The sequence below is a fragment of the Macaca fascicularis genome, chromosome 9 (assembly GCF_037993035.2).
Source record: "Macaca fascicularis isolate 582-1 chromosome 9, T2T-MFA8v1.1".
Lineage (NCBI taxonomy): Eukaryota > Metazoa > Chordata > Mammalia > Primates > Cercopithecidae > Macaca > Macaca fascicularis.
The window spans coordinates 82,165,349-82,182,938 of NC_088383.1; the positions used below are offsets into that span (position 1 = coordinate 82,165,349).

Sequence of the window (17,590 nt, forward strand, 5' to 3'; positions counted from 1 at the left end):
GTAAGTGTAGGATTTAAACAAATAAAGACCATTTAAAAGCAGCAGAAAGATTAACTTAATTTATTTTCTTGGAACAAAATGCTGCTGCCATTATTTGAAATCAAAACAATCAATATGATAGCCCAGGTAGATGAAACTTCTGAGTTATTAAAATCATTATCATTATTTTTATTATTATCACTTTTAGAGCTATGGCCAAGGTTAGTTCATAAAACTAATAAGTCATGGAAATTGTTTCTTCTTTTTTTTACTTTTTTATGTGAGAAATTATTTTCTTTACTAAACTGTGTCTATGGTCCTTCATGAGACTTCTGATGTCTTAAGCTTAGAAAGGTTTCCAAAGACTTAGTTTCCTTCTCTGAAACGGCAGTCTTAAACAGTCTACTGTGGTCTTAATCCAAAATGATTTTTACCATATTGACAGATACAATTAGAGTCTGAAGCCCAGCAGGAATAGTCAGAAAATAATGAATTCATGGTGAGACTAATCAAATACTACTACCATTCTCTTTTTTCTTCCTCATCATCAAAACTAAGAACAGGGAAATAAAAACATGAGTAACAAATGACCTTTCCAGAGTCCAAAATGAAAATGGCCTTTTGACTTCTCCAGTAATGAAATCCAAATACAATGTGAAAAGAACAAATGGATCACTCAGCATATTGGTTTAATCCATTTTAGAAATGAAGGTCTTGCTCTCATGCAAGGTGAAAGAACTGGTCCCCAACCATTTCAATCAGAACTCTTGGTAAAACCCAGCAACCACAAACAAAATAAAGGCTATTTCCCTGCTCAGCCAATCATGTTTTATAAATGAAACACAGTTAATAACCACAACCAACAGTGTATATTCTGGTCCTGCTGCTGGTACATTAGTGGAGTTTTACTTAAAAACATATTCCCAACTCCAGAATGTCCTTGTACCAGTGGCTATTTCACCATCCCCTCATAAGCTAAATCATCTGCTTAGGCTTTACAAACTTAATTCTGAAACATTGACTTGGATATTAATAAGACTTCATGAAATCAGAATTATAGATAATTAGCATTGGAAAAGATATTAAAGGACATACCGTTTGTGATGGTTAATATTGTCAACTTGATTGGCTTAAAGGATGCAAAGTATTGTTTCTGGGTGTGTCTGTGAGGGCATTGCCAGAGGAGATTAACATTTAAGCCAGTGGACTAGGAGAGGAAGACCCATCTTCAGTGTGGGTGGGCACTATCCAATTGGCTGCCAAGGCTGCTAGAAAAAGCAGGTGGAAGAAGGTGGAATACACTGTCCTGCTGAGTCTTCCAGCTTTCATCTTTCTCCCATGCTGGATACTTCCTGCCCTTGAACATCAGACTCCAGGTTCTTTGGCCTTTGGACTCTTGGACTTAGCGCCAATGGTTTGCCAGGGGCTCTCAGGCCTGCGGCCACAGACTGAAAGGTGCACTGTCGACTTCCCTACTTTTGAGGGTTTGGGACTCAGACTGAGCCACTACTGGCCTCTTGTACCTCAGCTTGCAGACGGCCTATCATGGGACTTCATCTTGTGAACCGGAGGGGGGTGAATTCTTCTTAATAAACTCCCTTTCATACATACATATATCCTATTAGTTCTGTCCCTCTAGAGAACTCATTAATACACCATCCAGTGATTTTATTTTATTTATTGTTTGTTTGTTTTAGGCAGAGTCTTGCTCTGTCCGCCCAGGCTGGAGTGCAGTGGCTTGATCTTGGCTCACTGCAACCTCCGCCTCGCCAGTTCCAACGATTCTCCTGCCTCAGCCTCCTGAGTAGCTGGGACTACAGGTGCCCGCCACCATGCTAGGCTAATTTTTTTGTATTTTTAGTAGAGACGGGGTTTCACCATGCTGACGAGGCTGGTCTCGAACTCCTGACCTCATGATCTGCCCCCCTCGGTCTCCCAAAGTGCTGGGATTACAGGCGTGAGCCACCACACCCAGCCCATCCAGTGATTTTAAGCTGTGAACTATTGACATGTGGGCAGGCTTCTGTAAATCCATGTTGATTCAGTAAAGGCATTTTATTTTATCTATTTTACCTATTAGCATGACAAACAGTATAAGATTCCCTTTGAGAAGAAGGTATACCCTAAACCAAAGTATGAAATTCATCCATCTAGTTCAACCATTTTATATTATATATGGGAAACTGAGACCCCTATCTGTTTAGTGACTGTGACTTCTAAGAGGCACACAGCTAATTAGCAGCTAGTTAGTATAACTCTGTTATATCCTTCCTGTTGCAAAAGACACAAACTCGAGTCAAATAGGCTTAAAAGAAGGAAATTTAGTTGACATATAAATGAAAACTTTAAAAGTAGTTTCAAACAAAGCTGGATCCAGATATCGAAAACTGACCTCCAGGTGTCTTTCCCGCTCTGTTTTTCGGTACCACTCTCCACCAGGTTGGCTTCATTCCCAGACAGATTCCGTCCACACAGTTGCCCTGAAGTGGCAATTTGAGGTCTACATCCATCAGCCTCAAGTCTGGTGGAAAGAGAGTGTCTGTTTCACAGGAGTTTCTTCACATTTGAACAAATATTGAGCCTCACTGGCTTTAATTACAGTACTAAACCAATCACTGTCCAGGGAGATGGACTATGTGGATGAACTAGGCTTAGGTCATATGCCTATGCCTTGAGCAGAAGGTAGCACGGGCCTACCTGAATGGATGGACCAAGGAGGAAGTGTGGTTCTCCTAATAAAAACTGAAGCTCCACTTCACTCCAGAAGAAGTGGCAATGGATGTTGGAAGAATAATAGCACAAAATATTCACTGCCCGTCCTCACCTGACTCCTGTCCAGAACTTCTCCACTAAGCCACTCTCCATTCTTAAAGGAGGATTGCAGTGGCACTATCTGATGAAAGGCAGTAACGGCAGCAGGAAAATGTAAGAAACAATCAAATGTCTCCTCTCTTCTTGTTCCATTCATTGCTCGTAAGAAAAAGTCTTCATCCCAGATGTCCTCAGGATGCTAGATGCCACCTGTTATAAGAAAAGCAGCTAATGAATTAACTTACTTTCTCCAATGAACTCTAACTTCTTCCTGGAGTGAGCCACAATTTGTTCCCTGGGCACTCAGTTCACACTTCTATTATATCACTTGCAATCTGACTCAACAGTTTTTCTGTTCTGAGTACACCTGTGCTCAAGAGCACCTCGGGAGCAGACATTCTTTTATTTATCTCTATAACATTAACACCACAGTGTTTGGCACATTCCAAAGGTTGAATAAATGTGGATTATTGTTGCAGGAATGATATATAACAACCTCCCCAAAATGAGTTCCCAGAACATAATCCTGTCAAATGTTCCAAAAAATGTTTCATAATCAGATACATTTTGGAAATATTGGACGCTACAAAACTTCTTAGAAATTCATGATTGGTGTTAGAGAAATGCAAATCAAACCATGATGAGACACCATCTCACACCAGTCAGAATGACCATTATTAAAAAGTCAGAAAAGAACAGATGCTGGTGAGGTTGCAGAGAAAAGGGAACATTTATACACTGCTGGTGGGAGTGTAAATTAGTTTAACTACTGTGGAAAGCAGTATGGTGATTCCTCAAATAGCTAAAAGCAGGACTACCATTTGACCCAGCAATCCCATTACTGAGTATATGCTCAGGAATGTAAAGCATTCTACCATAAAGACACATGCATGCAAATGTTTATGGCAGCACTATTCACAATAGCAAAGACATGGAATCAACCTAAATGCCCATTCATGATAGATTGGATAAAGAAATGTGGTACACACACACACACACACACACACACACACACACCATGGAATACTATGCAGCCACCAAAAAGAATGGCATCATGTCTTTTGCAGGAACATGGATGGAGCTGGAGGCTATTATTCTCAGCAAACTAACATCAGAACAGAAAACCAAATACTGCATGTTCTCACTTGTAAGTTGGAGCTAAATAATGAGAACTTAAGAATACAAAGAAGGAAAAAATGGGGTCTATTCGAGGGTGGAGGGTGAAAAGAGGGAGAGGAGCAAAGATAACTATTAGGAACTGGGCTTAACTCCAGTTGAAATAATCTGCACAATGAATTCCCGTGACATTAGTTTACCTATGTAACAAACCTTCACATGTACCCCTGAACCTGAAATAAAAGTAAAAAAAAAAAATAATAACTAGAAAAATGAAAAGAAAAAGTAATTCATGATTGGTGTATTAGCATATCAGATGCTGTGATGTGTCTTGGGGTTAAAAAATGTGTTTGATTTTGTTTAGATTCGTTTGCAATATTCATAATTTATTTTAACTTAAATACTAATATCCAATGAGATCAATATTCCATGAAAGAAGACTTGAGGAAACACTACCTTTTTTCCATTTTTGTTGGGAGAAGGGGAAGCGTTTTTGCAGCAGCAATTTACAAACAATAATACTTAACTGAATAAGATAGCCCTCTCACTCACTCACTCATTCAGCCAAGCCTCTAATTTAGTGGGTGCCTACTCTGTGAGAGGAAGGATTTCTGCCTTCTAAGAGTCTATGATCTTTTAAATGGAAAGAGGCAGGTACATTTAGAAAAAAAGATGCAATGAAATGGTAAAATGTACTTCATCAAAAGTGAGTCAAAGCTGTAATGAAGGTATAAATTGAACAGAATTCAAATAATACTAAATCATCCTATTCTTACTAGAATTAGAGAAATTTCTTAGCAACACAAACTAGGGCGATGGCTGACATAATGAGTCTGGGTATCAAAAGCCATGTGATTAGAAAACTCAGGAATGTCAAGTCTGAGCAGGAATAGAAAACAATTTACCCTTTTGAGTAATATGCTTCCTTGAAATTTACATTATCTTCCCTTCTGATGGCTGTGTTTCCAGATGTCATATGGTCTCTGGGCTTCTACTCTAGAGTTTTGACGCTTTAGTGAGCTGTGCAAAATGTCCATCTTCCAGGGCAGAAACAAGGAAAAGAAACACAAAGGATCGTGTAAAGTTTCAGGAGCAATATGTGTAAAATTGCTGATTGCATATGCAGAAAATAAGAATCTGTGTTTCCTTTCTTACCTTCTTTCCTTCCTCTCTCTCCTCTTTCCTTTCTCTTTCTTTCTTTTTATTCCCTCCCTCCCCTCTCCCTCCTTCCTTCCTCTTTCTTTCTTTTTCTTTCTTTGAATACCAGTTGGCAAACTTCTATCAATATTTCTGAGTCGGAAATGAAGTAAAAATTTGGCTCACAAAATATTCCAATATCACATAAAAGATTTTTCCAGCTGAGCACAGTGGCTCATGCCTGTAATCCCAGCACTTTGGGAGGCTGTGGTGGGAGGATCATTTGAGGACAGGAGTTCAAGACCAGCCTGGGCAACATAACAACACCCCATTTCTGTTAATTAAAAAAGGGGGGTTCATCAAAGCACGCACACATGTGTGTGTATGGGTGGTTAAATCGATAATAGGTGATTTGTTGATTCTTCAGTCAAAATATTTTAACATTTTTTAATCCATTTAGCATTTTCATTCAAAAACATTTTCAGGTTTTTTTTTTTAATAAAATGTGGCAAAAACATTTTCTAAATGCTTGCTCTGAACCAGAGGGACCGTGTCAAGCACTGCAGCTATAAAGAGAATGAGAGATGCAGTGCTGGCCAGAGTCCCAGTCCACAGCTCACAGTCAGGTGGGAGAAACCCACGATCATAATATAATAACTTGGTAATGTCTATAAATATAAATAACTGCAAACCTGGGGTGAGTCCGAAAAATCTCAAAAAATAAGGAACATTGAAGCTAAACTTTGAAGTAAAAGGAATAGTTTTTTAAAAAACTAAAATTTATAGAAGCTTCATTGTTGACAATAATTATGGAAATTGATTTTTAAACATTTTCTATAGAGCCACTCCAATATGAATCTCTGCTTTACTTTTCACTCCCTTGGGAATTTGTTTAATTTCCTTGCATTCCCAAGTCACCACAGGAACGGTTTTATGTTGGCACATTGTCATGTTTGTCTATCTTGGGCATTTTCTTTCTTTCATTCGGTTTTGACTTCACTTTTCTTGAACACCATGTGGCTGCAATAAACAAATGTAGCTCCTTAAGTGTTTCTGACAGGTTTGACGTGATTAAATCAACTTATGGAAATGTCTTGAGACAAGCTGAATGCTTTTTTTTAAGAAAGTTACACGCGTTCTAAGTTGAGCAAGAGAATGTGAGAGGAAGACTAATATAAGATTGAGTTCTGTTGACTCTAAGGGAAAATGTATACCAAGAAAATGACAATAGTTCTTTAAAACCTACCAAGTCATGACATTCAACATCTGATACATATGAGCTAACAGAGCTTTAAAAAACTTAATTGCCTAAGTACTACATTCTTCATGCATAATTTTACAAATACAGGTAAACAAAAAGAATGAGAAAAACTTAAAAATCACTATAGTCTTAATGCCAAGATAACCACAATTATATTTTGGAGATGTTTTTTCAGATTCTTTTATATACATTTACTTGTTTGTATAAATATGTATTTTAACAAAAAATGGGTTCATATTATGACCTACTTTTTCCATTTAGTATTGGGCCATGAACATCTTTTTATAAATATATGTATTTCCACACCATCATTTTTAATATTTCTGTTTATTATGTAAACAATACATTATTGTCATTAATTTGGTATTTTGCAAATAGAAGTCACACTCCAATAAATATTAGTATGGCAATATCTTTACATATAATTTTAATTACGTAATATAAATTCCCATTAGAATTGCTTAAAGTATACGCTTTTGTCAGAAGTTTTTGAGCCATAATGCCTAATTCTTCTTCAGAAAAGTCCTGTCAGTGTAAACACCGTTCAGTAAGATACAATAGTGTTAATTTCTCCTCATTTTTGCCAACAACAAATATTAATTGTTTGGTCTGTATTTTGCCAATATGACAGACAACAATGATATTCATTGTCCTAAGTTTCATTTATTTGATTACTAGTAAAGCTGAATAAGTTTGTTTGTCTTTTATTTATTAGTTACATTTTTCTTCTGAGGGTTAACTATGTCCCTTGGAAATGTCCTATGAAAAGTTATATACTTTTAAAGGAGATACATGCTTTGAAAATTTCAGCAACGAAATGCTGTGCCAAAGAGTTTAAGTCATTATGTTCCCATATAACTTTTTCTTAGATAAGACGAATGATTTTTTTGTTTGTTTGTTTGTTTGTTTTTGTTTTTTGTTTTTTGGTCATTGCTTCCTGAGCTGCTACTGGGACATAAGAAAAGGGGAATTTCTTCCTCTTGTATTTCCTTGATATTCATTGACACTCATGATCTTGAAATTGTGGAACTAAAGGCCAGTTATTTGATGAAATGTCCTCAATTAGGGTTCGTCAGCCTTTTTCTTCATGGCTAGACTCAGGTTATTCATCTTTGGCAGGAGTGTCACAGAAGTCCCTTATTTTTTGAGATTTATCCGACTCACCCCAAGTTAGCAGTTATTTATACTTACAGACATTACCAAGTTACCATATTATGATCATGGGTCTCTTCCACCTGACTGTGAGCTATAGACTGGGACTGTGGCCAACACTGCATCTCTCATGTGCTCTCCCCTATGCATCATATCAGGCTCTATGTGGTTTTGATTTGTCACATTACTGAGGATGTCAACTGGATGAAAGCAGCAGCTCAGGTTTCCCCACTATAAAGTTATTCCTTTGTAATTAGCAAGTGTTTGGTGGGGAAGGATTTTGAGATTGTGTTAATATTATGTGCCTCATCAAAATGAATTAGTTTATTTATTTGTGACCATATGAACTCATGGATCCCAATTTTATTTAAGATATATGATTCATTATTATCTTTATTTAATTAATTCTCAAATTGTTCTGGATTAACCAAAGGGAATTCTTTAAACATGACTATGATTTCCCAGCACATTTTGAGCATTTCTTTATTTTTCCTGACAATAGGATATTCCAAGCTAGGCTTACACTTTTCTGGCCCTAGTCTGGAATTAGCTGTTCTTCAAAGACTCTTGATTCTTTCTGGCAGAGAATAGTCTTTAGAGGACAAGATCTGAGGAGCTAGGCTTGTTCACTGCTCTTGTGGTGTTGCTACTAGACTCTCTCATTGGACAGAAATGGAGAATATAGGTAGAATACACACACACACAAATATACACACATAAAAACATTTACATCTAAACATCTTTCAATTTCTATGTATGTACATTGAAATTACAAGTTCACATTGACACTGTAATTCTAATTCAGCACCAGAGTGTATTCTAATTTTCACCCTTTCCATATTTGTAACTGTTTTCCAACATTGGGAAATTTGCTCTTGTTATCCTTAGATATTTACTGGTTTCACTTACCCTTTATGTAACTCAGCTCCCATTGCTGCCACGAACTTTTCCTTGTGTGAATGCCCTCATCACCCCACTCAAGGTATTACTTGGCTCAGGGCTCCAACACCTCACACTGGGGTGCCCATTTACACAAATGCCCTCCTCAACCTACTGAGGCTTTGATACCCCACTCCAGGCTTCCCTACTCTAGGGACATTCTTTGCACCTTTCCCTTGTTTCAATAATGCATGGCAACCTTCCTTCCTGTGGGTGATCTCATTGTTCTACTTAGACTTTGACCCCCAAATAGGGGTTCCTTTTTCACCCAACTGAGGTACTGATACCTTGGGCTAGGCAACCATCTGCAAGGAAGTCCTCTTCCCCCAGCCTGGACTGCACATCCTGGGCCAGGCAGCAGCCCTTCACCAGGACTCCCTGCTCACCTCACTTAGCCTGTAGCACCCTGACACTTTATGAGTTCAGACATCCTCACCACTGGGCTGCCTTACTACACAGACCTCTCTCTTTCCTCTGCACATTTTTCAGCATCCTACACTGGGCCACCACCTACCAACATGGACACTCACCTTATCCTGTTCAGGGCCCCTATAACCCTCCCAGGTGTGGAGACCCACCCTGCTGTGCCTCTCCTAATTGCTTTTGGACTGAATTGCTCAAGAAGAAAAAAAAGAAGAAAAAAAAAGGAAAAGGAAGAGGAATAATGGCATTTTAATGAAAGTGAATTTATAGAATTCTTACTCTGATGTTTTATCACTTATAAATGGACCTTTCCTTACACAGTGGAAATGTTCTTAATGTCATTAATCAAAAAGAAAGTTGTGGGGTTTTTTTCATTTTTTAAAAAATGAAGTAGTTGAAGACTGAGAATGATCAAATCTTTTATTCACTGGTGGGGAAAAAGGGACTCTGAAGGATTCATCTATGCTGGGCAAGTAGATTACATCAGAAGCAGATATTTTGTTCCTAGTGCCAATTTAGTAAATTTTTCTAATTCTAAGAAGTGTCTACATTATGCAATCATTCATATTTCTTAGGCTTTTTCTGGGTCACTGCTCCCTTTTGAGAATCCAATGAAAACTGTAGCTCTTTTCAGAAAAATGTATATACTGATTTAGACACACACACACACACACACACACACAACTTGCAATCAAACTGTTTTATACAGAATAATTGACCTCCTAGTTAAGAACAGAAATAGGTATTTCAATAATGTCAATATTTGCCTACATAAATATAACACAGGCACTCAATCTTTGCAACCAAACTAAACTGGGCTTGAGAACAAGCTCTGCCACTTACTTGATTCATAACTTTGGCCTTAACTTCTCTGAGCCTTATTTATAAAATGGACATAATAACTACCTCCTGCCTGTTGTGAAAAATTGAGTTTATGTAGCATTTATGGTTGCTTAGTATGAGTTCATTTTTATTATATGACTATTTGGAACCATCTGAACACTTCACAGCATACTTGGCTTTTCACTGCATGCTTAGTCCATCCTGAATGGACTTTTGAGAGCCCAAGTTTATTCAGTTCCTGTCCTATTGGTCCTGTTGTCAGAAGGTATTTCCATACTGAGAATTTTTGAGCTATGAAAGAACCGATAGTGTGAAATATGTGTTGATGCTTTCATTAAATTCAAAGATTCCAACCTACAGGCCTTCAGAGGTCCTCTGTGAGAGTAAGGTTGAGGCAAGTGACAGGAAATGGCAAAGACTGTAGAAATTCTCCTAAAAGTAGCAGTTTTTTCATGGCTCTAGACCAATGCTCCAGTGAAGGACTGTGAGCCTAGGTTACCAGACGGGATAGAAGTCTTTTGGACAAGTTAGAAATGTGGGTTTCTTTAATATATCTTCCCATTTTAACGCATTGTGTGGTCCATCCATTTACAATGTCTGCTGTAAGTGGAGACATACCTATATATATGTCAACAGTGGTCTACGGTTTTGGATCAAAAAAAAAGGACACGCATAACTACATAAAAACATGTTAGTAACAGTGAGGATTTTTCTATCATCATAAGTCTATTTAAGATACTGAACAGAGAAAGCAGAATCTTAGTAAGCTCCTCAGCAATTATCCAGGATGTCCATAAAATCTGAAGAGAAAGATCATATTAATTCTATTTTTATAGCTTGAAGATGGCATTGATGGCATTATGTGTGTATATTTGCCTATGATTTCAAGCTTATGGGCAACATTGTGATATTAAAAATAATTCAAAAGTGACAAAATCATGAAGTACCTTCAATAAATAGCCATAATTTAAACTTCAAGTATATTTATAAATTCTAGAAGCCAACAGTGGCATATGTTCTATATAGATTGTTTTTATGGTTATTCCATTGTGACTAATCTAAGTAAAGTATGACTTATCAAAAGGACAACACTTTTATTTAAACATCTTCATTATATGAAACCAATTCAATATATAGTTTTTTTTTTTAATTGAACAAGATTAAAGCAAAACAACACAAAGTTTCCCTAGAAAAAAAATGCTAACTTTGCAGCTGGGCACAATGGCTCATGTCTATGATCCCCGTGCTTTGGGAGGCCAAGGTGGGAGGATGGCTTCCGGAAGTTTGAGACCAGCCTGGACAACATAGTGTTACCCCAACTCTGTAAAAAAACATTGCTAACTTTGAATCTTACCAGAAATTAATAAAACATATTTCCCTCAGGTAACATATTCCTTTCTTCCAAGAGTGTGCTTTGAACACATTTTTGCACATTTTCCTTGACTGGGCCTATAAAAACTAGAACCCAAACAAATATTCAATTCAACAATATGGGCTGCAAACACTACAAGATACCAATGAAATACAACTACACGCAAAATGAAGATAATTTTCAACAGAAAACGAAAATTTAAAAAGTCATAAATCTTAGTTAACTAAGTAAAGAAACAAATTTTTTTTCTGACAGTTTTACTGGCACTGATTATGACACCTTTCCCATGTTTCTACCTATTCCACTGTTTAGCTACCATAGGTTACCATAGTAACAGTATATATATAGAAAAACTATAGTCAGTATAAACCTCCTATACAACATGAGTTTTTTGGTTTTTTTTTTTTTTTTTTTTTTTTTGATACTGCTCTTCAGAATATTTAAAATGTCAAAATCCAGGGGATCTGGTTGCTTTCAGAACTGAATTATAAGAAACAGCTCCTTTCCCCAAGGTGCCATAAAAAACATTATCTAAAGTATCTCCAAGGAAGTCATTAAACTGACCATTTAACTCAGTAGATAGCAAATAACTTCCTGCGAAAAGAAACTACATCCACAAGACAGAAAAATTAGTGTATTTCATTGACAGAACTTCAGCAAGCAGGCCACTGGTTATGGGGATTTCAGACATGGGGATCATTATCAGAAGTAGGAATCGTTAAAGTCTAAGAGATAAAGTTTTAGTACTTTTAAAAAGCACTTATTTGTTTCTTTCCCTGCAAACATGTCCTCAGTCCCACGGAGCAGGGCCACAGAAGCCTGGATGTATTTGGAATTGTTATAGCAGAGGAGACCTTACAAAATTCCTGGGTGAAAATCCAGGCAGGCTAAAGGCCTTATAGAAATTCCTCACTGAATTCTAGCATGGTGTGACCACATTTGCATACGACATGCATGGCATATCCATGCCAATTATCCCAGCACCATTTGTTGAATAGGGTGGCGTTTCTCACTTTATGTTTCTGTTTGCTTTGTCGAAGATCAGTTGGCTGTAAGTACTTGGCTTCATTTCTGGGTTCTCTATTCTGTTCCACTTGTCTATTTTTATACCAGTACCATGCTGTTTTGGTGACTACAGTCTTATAGCATAGCTTGTAGTTAGATAATGTGATGCCTCCAGATTTGTTCTTTTTGCTTAGTCTTGCTTTGGATATGAAGGCTCTTTTTTGTTTCCATATGATTTTTAGGACAAGCTTTTAAATTAGTGATGGTACATAAATAATTTTAGAATGTTATGATACCATAAAGTTTATCTATTAATTTCATCAGTATCTTTTAAATGCTCATGTGCCAGACAGTGTGTAAGGTCTTAGAAGCAAAGTTTTCAAAGACTGGGGAAAGAGACATCGTGACTTGGAGCACAGATTACGGAGCTTGCCTGGGTTTTGGTCTGGTTCTGCCACTTCCGGGCATGTGATTTACTTTTTGTGCCATGGTTTCTTTATCTAGTATAATGGTATTACAAAGGAACCTACTTCATGTTTGTGAAGTTTAAATGAATTTGTATATTTAAAGTACTTACAGCCATTCCTGACGTTTAGCAGCTGCTGTATAATTGTTATTGTTATTCATGTTTATTATTGCTATTATTATGGCAAGTGAAAAAATCCTTGACAATAAGAGTTGGATTTTTGTGAACCACCTGCACTCAAAGCCAAAGCATCTACAATGTTTGAATGGAAAGACATCTAAAAGAATAGAAGGAAACCTTTTCTGAAGGAGTATTGATAATACACATTGTGTCAATATGAATTTTAATCCACAAAACTTAGGAATACAGAAAACATAATTTTTCTCTATTTTAAAAATAACCGAACTTAATCATACCTGGAGTTCTGATTCCACTGAGGGCAAACATAACCTTTGTCAATTGAGTGATTGCTTGCTTATTTTATAGTTTATCTTAGAACTATTGTCGTAGATAATTCAGATGTTCTTGAAGTCATCCAGAGTTTTCCTCCTTTTTTTTTTTTTTTTAATCTCTATGACTGCCCCATGTTTTAGGGAGAGGTTATGAAGTATCAGGTCATTACGGGAGGCTGTATCATTCTGGCTTTTCATTCTTGTTGGTATTAGCTGCTGAATCCTGTTTCTTACCAGCTTTAGTTAATCAGTATTTTTTTTTCCCCAGAAGATGTTCTATGATAACACATTTTCCTCTGTCTCTGGTGGTCATTTTGCTTTCTCGATTTCGTTCCTTATTCTTTCAGGTCTTCTCTCTCTTTCTCTAACTCTCTTACTCTTTATCTCATTCTTTCTCTCTGGCATTTCTGATGTCATCTTACAATCAAGAAAAAATTTTGAATACTTCACCACATTACCTGAGTCAGGGGGTTCTTGGGAGCTGTCTCAGGCCCTCTTAGCATGGATATGCCATGCATGTCATATGCAAATGTGGTCACACCATGCTAGAATTCGGTGAGGAATTTCTATAAGGCCTTTAGCCTGCCTGGGGTTTCACTCAGGAATTTTGTAAGGTCTCCTCTGCTATAACAATTCCAAATACATCCAGGCTTCTGTGGCCCTGCTCCTTGGGACTGAGGACATGGTTTCAGGGAAAGAAACAAATAAGTGCTTTTTAAAAGTGCAGGTAGAACAATGAAACTGGATCCTCATCTCTCACCCTATACAAAAATCAACTCAAGATGAATAAAAGACTTAAATCTAACACCTGAAACCCTAAAAACTCTAGAAGATAACATCAGAAAAACCCTTGTAGACATTGGCATTGGCATAGGCAAAGACTTCACAATCATGAACCCAAAAGCAAACGCAATAAAAACAAAGATAAATAGATGGGACTTCATTAAACTAAAAAGCTTCTGCACAGCAAAATATATAATCAGCAGAGTAAACAGACAACCCACAGAGTGGGAGAAAATCTTTGCAAACTATGCATCCAATAGAAAAGTAATATCCAGAATCTACATGAAACTCAAACACATCAGCAAGAAAAAAACAATCCCATCAAAAAGTGGGCTAAGGACATGAGTAGACAATCCTCAAAAGAAGATATACAAATTGCCAACAAGCATATAATAAAATGCTCAACATTGCTAGTGATCAGGGAAATGAAGAACAAAACCACAATGCAATACCACCTTACTCCTGCAAGAATGGCCATAATTGAAAAACAATAGATGCTGGCATGGATGTGGTAAAAAGGAAACACTTTTACACTGGTGGTGGGAATGTAAACTAGTGCAACCACTATGGAAAACAGTGTGGAGATTCCTTAAAGAACTCAAAGTAGATCTACCACTTGATCCAGTAATCCCACTAGTAGGTATCTATCCAGAGGAAAAGAAGTCATATGAAAAAGATCCTTAAACACACGTGTTTCTAACAGCACAATTTGCATTGCAAAAATATGGAACCAGCCCAAATGTCCATCGATCAACGAGTGAATAACGAAAAAAAAATTACATATATGCATATGCCATGGAATACTGCTCAGCCATAAAAAGGAACAAAATAATGGCATTCACAGCAACCTAGATCAAATCGGAGACCATTATTCTAAGTGAAGTAATGCAGGAATGGAAAACCAAATATCATATGTTCTCATTCACAAGTGGGAGCTAAGCTATGAGGGGAAAGACTTAAGGGTTATACAACGGACTCTGGAGACTTGGGGGAAAGCGCGGGAGAGGGGTGAGGAATAAAAGACTACACTTTCGGTATAGTGTACACTGCTTGGGTGGTGGGTACACCAAAATCTCAGAAATCAGCACTGAAGAACTTATCTATGTAACCAAACACTACCTGTTCCCCAAAACCCTATTGAAATAAAGAAAATAAAATAACATATTTCCTCTAGGAAATAAATATATAAAAGCTTATCCTATTGCTGGACAGTTAAATGGTATTAAAAATAACACTGTGAAAAACAACCAGATTAGAAAAAAAATGGGCCAAAGACTTTAAAGATTTTTCTCCATAGACAATATAAAGATGGCAAATAAGCATCTGCAAAGAAGCTCCACAAGCTCCACACCATATGTCTTTCAGGAAGTGTAAATTAAAACGGTAATGAGATACCACTACACACCTATTATAATGGCCAAAATTCAGAACACTGACAATACTAAATGCCAAAGAGGATGTGGAGCAACAGAAACTACCATTCATTGCTGGGGGAAATATAAACACTACAGCCACTTTGGAGGACAGTTTTGGCATACTCTTCCCATAATGTCCAACAATCTCACTTCTTGATAACTATCCAAAGGAGTTGAAAACTTATATCCACACAAAAACCTACACATGAATGTCTACAGCAGCTTGATTCATAATTTTCAAAACTTGGAAGCAACTATAACATCCTACAGTAGATAAGTAAACTGTGTTACATATTGTCAGTGGAATATTATTCAGTGCAGAAAAGGAGAGTTACCAAGTCATGAAAAGGTATGAAGAAAACTTAAATGCATGTCACTAAATGAAAGAAGCCAATCAGAAAAGGCTACATGCTCTCTGAGTCCAACTATATAACATTCTGGAAAAGCCTAAACTATCAAGACAATAAAAATATCAGTGTTGCTGGGGTTGCAGTAGGAGAGTGGGGCATTGGAGGACTGAATAGTTAGAGCACAGAGGATTTTTAGGGCAGTAAATACTCTGTGTAATACTATCATGTTCATATACATGTTTCCAAACCCATCGGATGTACAACAGTAGCACACTAGTAAGACAGTAGTACATTAGTAATACAGTAATAAACCCTAATGTAAACGATGGACCGTAGGTGATTATGATGCATCAACGTAGGCTCATCAATTGTAACAAATATACCTTTCTGGTGAGGATGTTGATAACGGGGGAGGCGATGCATGTGTGGGGACAGGGATATATGGGAACACTGTGTACTTTCCTCTCTGTTGTACTGTCAAGCTAAAACTGCTTTGAAAAGTAAAGTCTTTATTAAATACATAAATACTATGATGGCCATTTTTATATATTACATTTTTTCCTTAATTTTGACATACAACTTAAACAAGGTGCCTAAACGGGAGTTATTAAGTTAAAGAATATGAATGCCCATGTCTCGTTATAATTATTACCAATAATTGTTTTCCAGGTAATAATAAACAATTAGTATTACTAACAATAATTAATAATTTATAATAGTTAATACTTAATCACCAATTGTTTTCCAGATAATTGTTTATTATTAATAATAATTATAATATTATTATTATATAATCATTATATTATTATACAATAATTATATTATTATTATATAATTATCTTTATTACATAATAATTGCATTATTATTGTTGTTAATTATATTATTATTATATAATAATGATTTCCAGCCTAATAATTTAACTGCTACCAACAGTCTATTGTTTCACCTCATAATTGCCCAAACTTTGGATTTATAAATTTTTTCTTGTTAATAGTCAAATATAGCATGTGATTATTGTTTTTTTTTTATAGTAGCTAGGCAGGCATGAGCAGGGCAGGAGAGAACTCCCCTCCCCAACCAGAAATTCCAGATGATCATCAGATGATGGTCAGGCTGTTATTAACCGTCTCTCTAAAATAATCACTAATCCAACCTGCACCAGGGAAAGACAGTATCTCAACAGATAGAAAAAACCTGAAACTAGGGATCAGCAATTTCCCAATAAGATCTCAGGAGTTGGGCCAGTGGGCTCAAGCATACGTATTAAGATCCAAAATCGGGCCTGGCGCCGTGGCTCACACCAATAATCCCAGCACTTTGGGAGGCCGAGGGGGGCGGATCACGAGGTCAACAGATAGAGACCATCCTGGCCAACATGGTGAAACCCCTACTTTAGTAGAGGTGAAGCCTCTACTAAAAATATAAAAATTAACTGGGCGTGGTGGCGCGCGCCTATAGTCCCAGCTACTAGGGAGGCTGAGACAGGAGAATTGCTTGAACCTGGGATGCAGAGGTTGCAGTGAGCCAAGATCATGCCACAGGACTCCAGCCTGGTGACAGAGCGAGACTCCGTCTCAAAAAAACAAACAAACAAAAAGAGGCAAAATGGCAGCATTTAACTGGCGTATGACCTCCTAGGGACTTTTGACTGGTAAAGGAAAGAACGCCTGAAGTGAGCATATGTGCAACTCCAGTAAACACACTGCGCATGCTCCGCACCCCCCCCCCAAACCCCCACCGCAAATACCAGCAGGCCCCTGCGCCTGGGGACAGCCCATGCCCAAGAGAAAAATCAGGGAGAAGGGACGCACGCAAGACAGCAGAAGCAAGACGTCTGCTTGGCCCTCTTCCACAAGTACTTCCTTTCATTCCTGTTGTAAAGGTTTTTAGTAAACTTTCACTCCTGCTCTAAAACTTGCCTGGGTCTCTCCTTTTGCCTTACGCCCCTGAGTCAAATTGTTTCTTCTGAGAAGGCAAGAATTGAGGTTGTTGCAGGCCACTATACATTCGCTGCCAGTAACAGTTTGAATCTGCACTTCTTTGATTACTAGTGAAGTTAAATAAGGTTTTTTGAATTGTTTATTG

At 37.3% G+C, this 17,590-nt stretch overlaps 1 long non-coding RNA gene across 1 annotated transcript in view; it reads right to left on the minus strand.

Moving 5' to 3' along the window:
* Positions 1-17,590, minus strand: part of LOC102140847 (uncharacterized) — a 423,938-nt gene that overhangs the window by 44,112 nt on the left and 362,236 nt on the right. The window contains exons 4-5 of the long non-coding RNA XR_010578003.1: positions 2,804-3,000; positions 2,372-2,500 (exon numbers count right to left, since the gene is read on the minus strand). This is a non-coding gene — a long non-coding RNA (uncharacterized lncRNA). The remainder of the gene's footprint in view (positions 1-2,371; positions 2,501-2,803; positions 3,001-17,590) is intronic.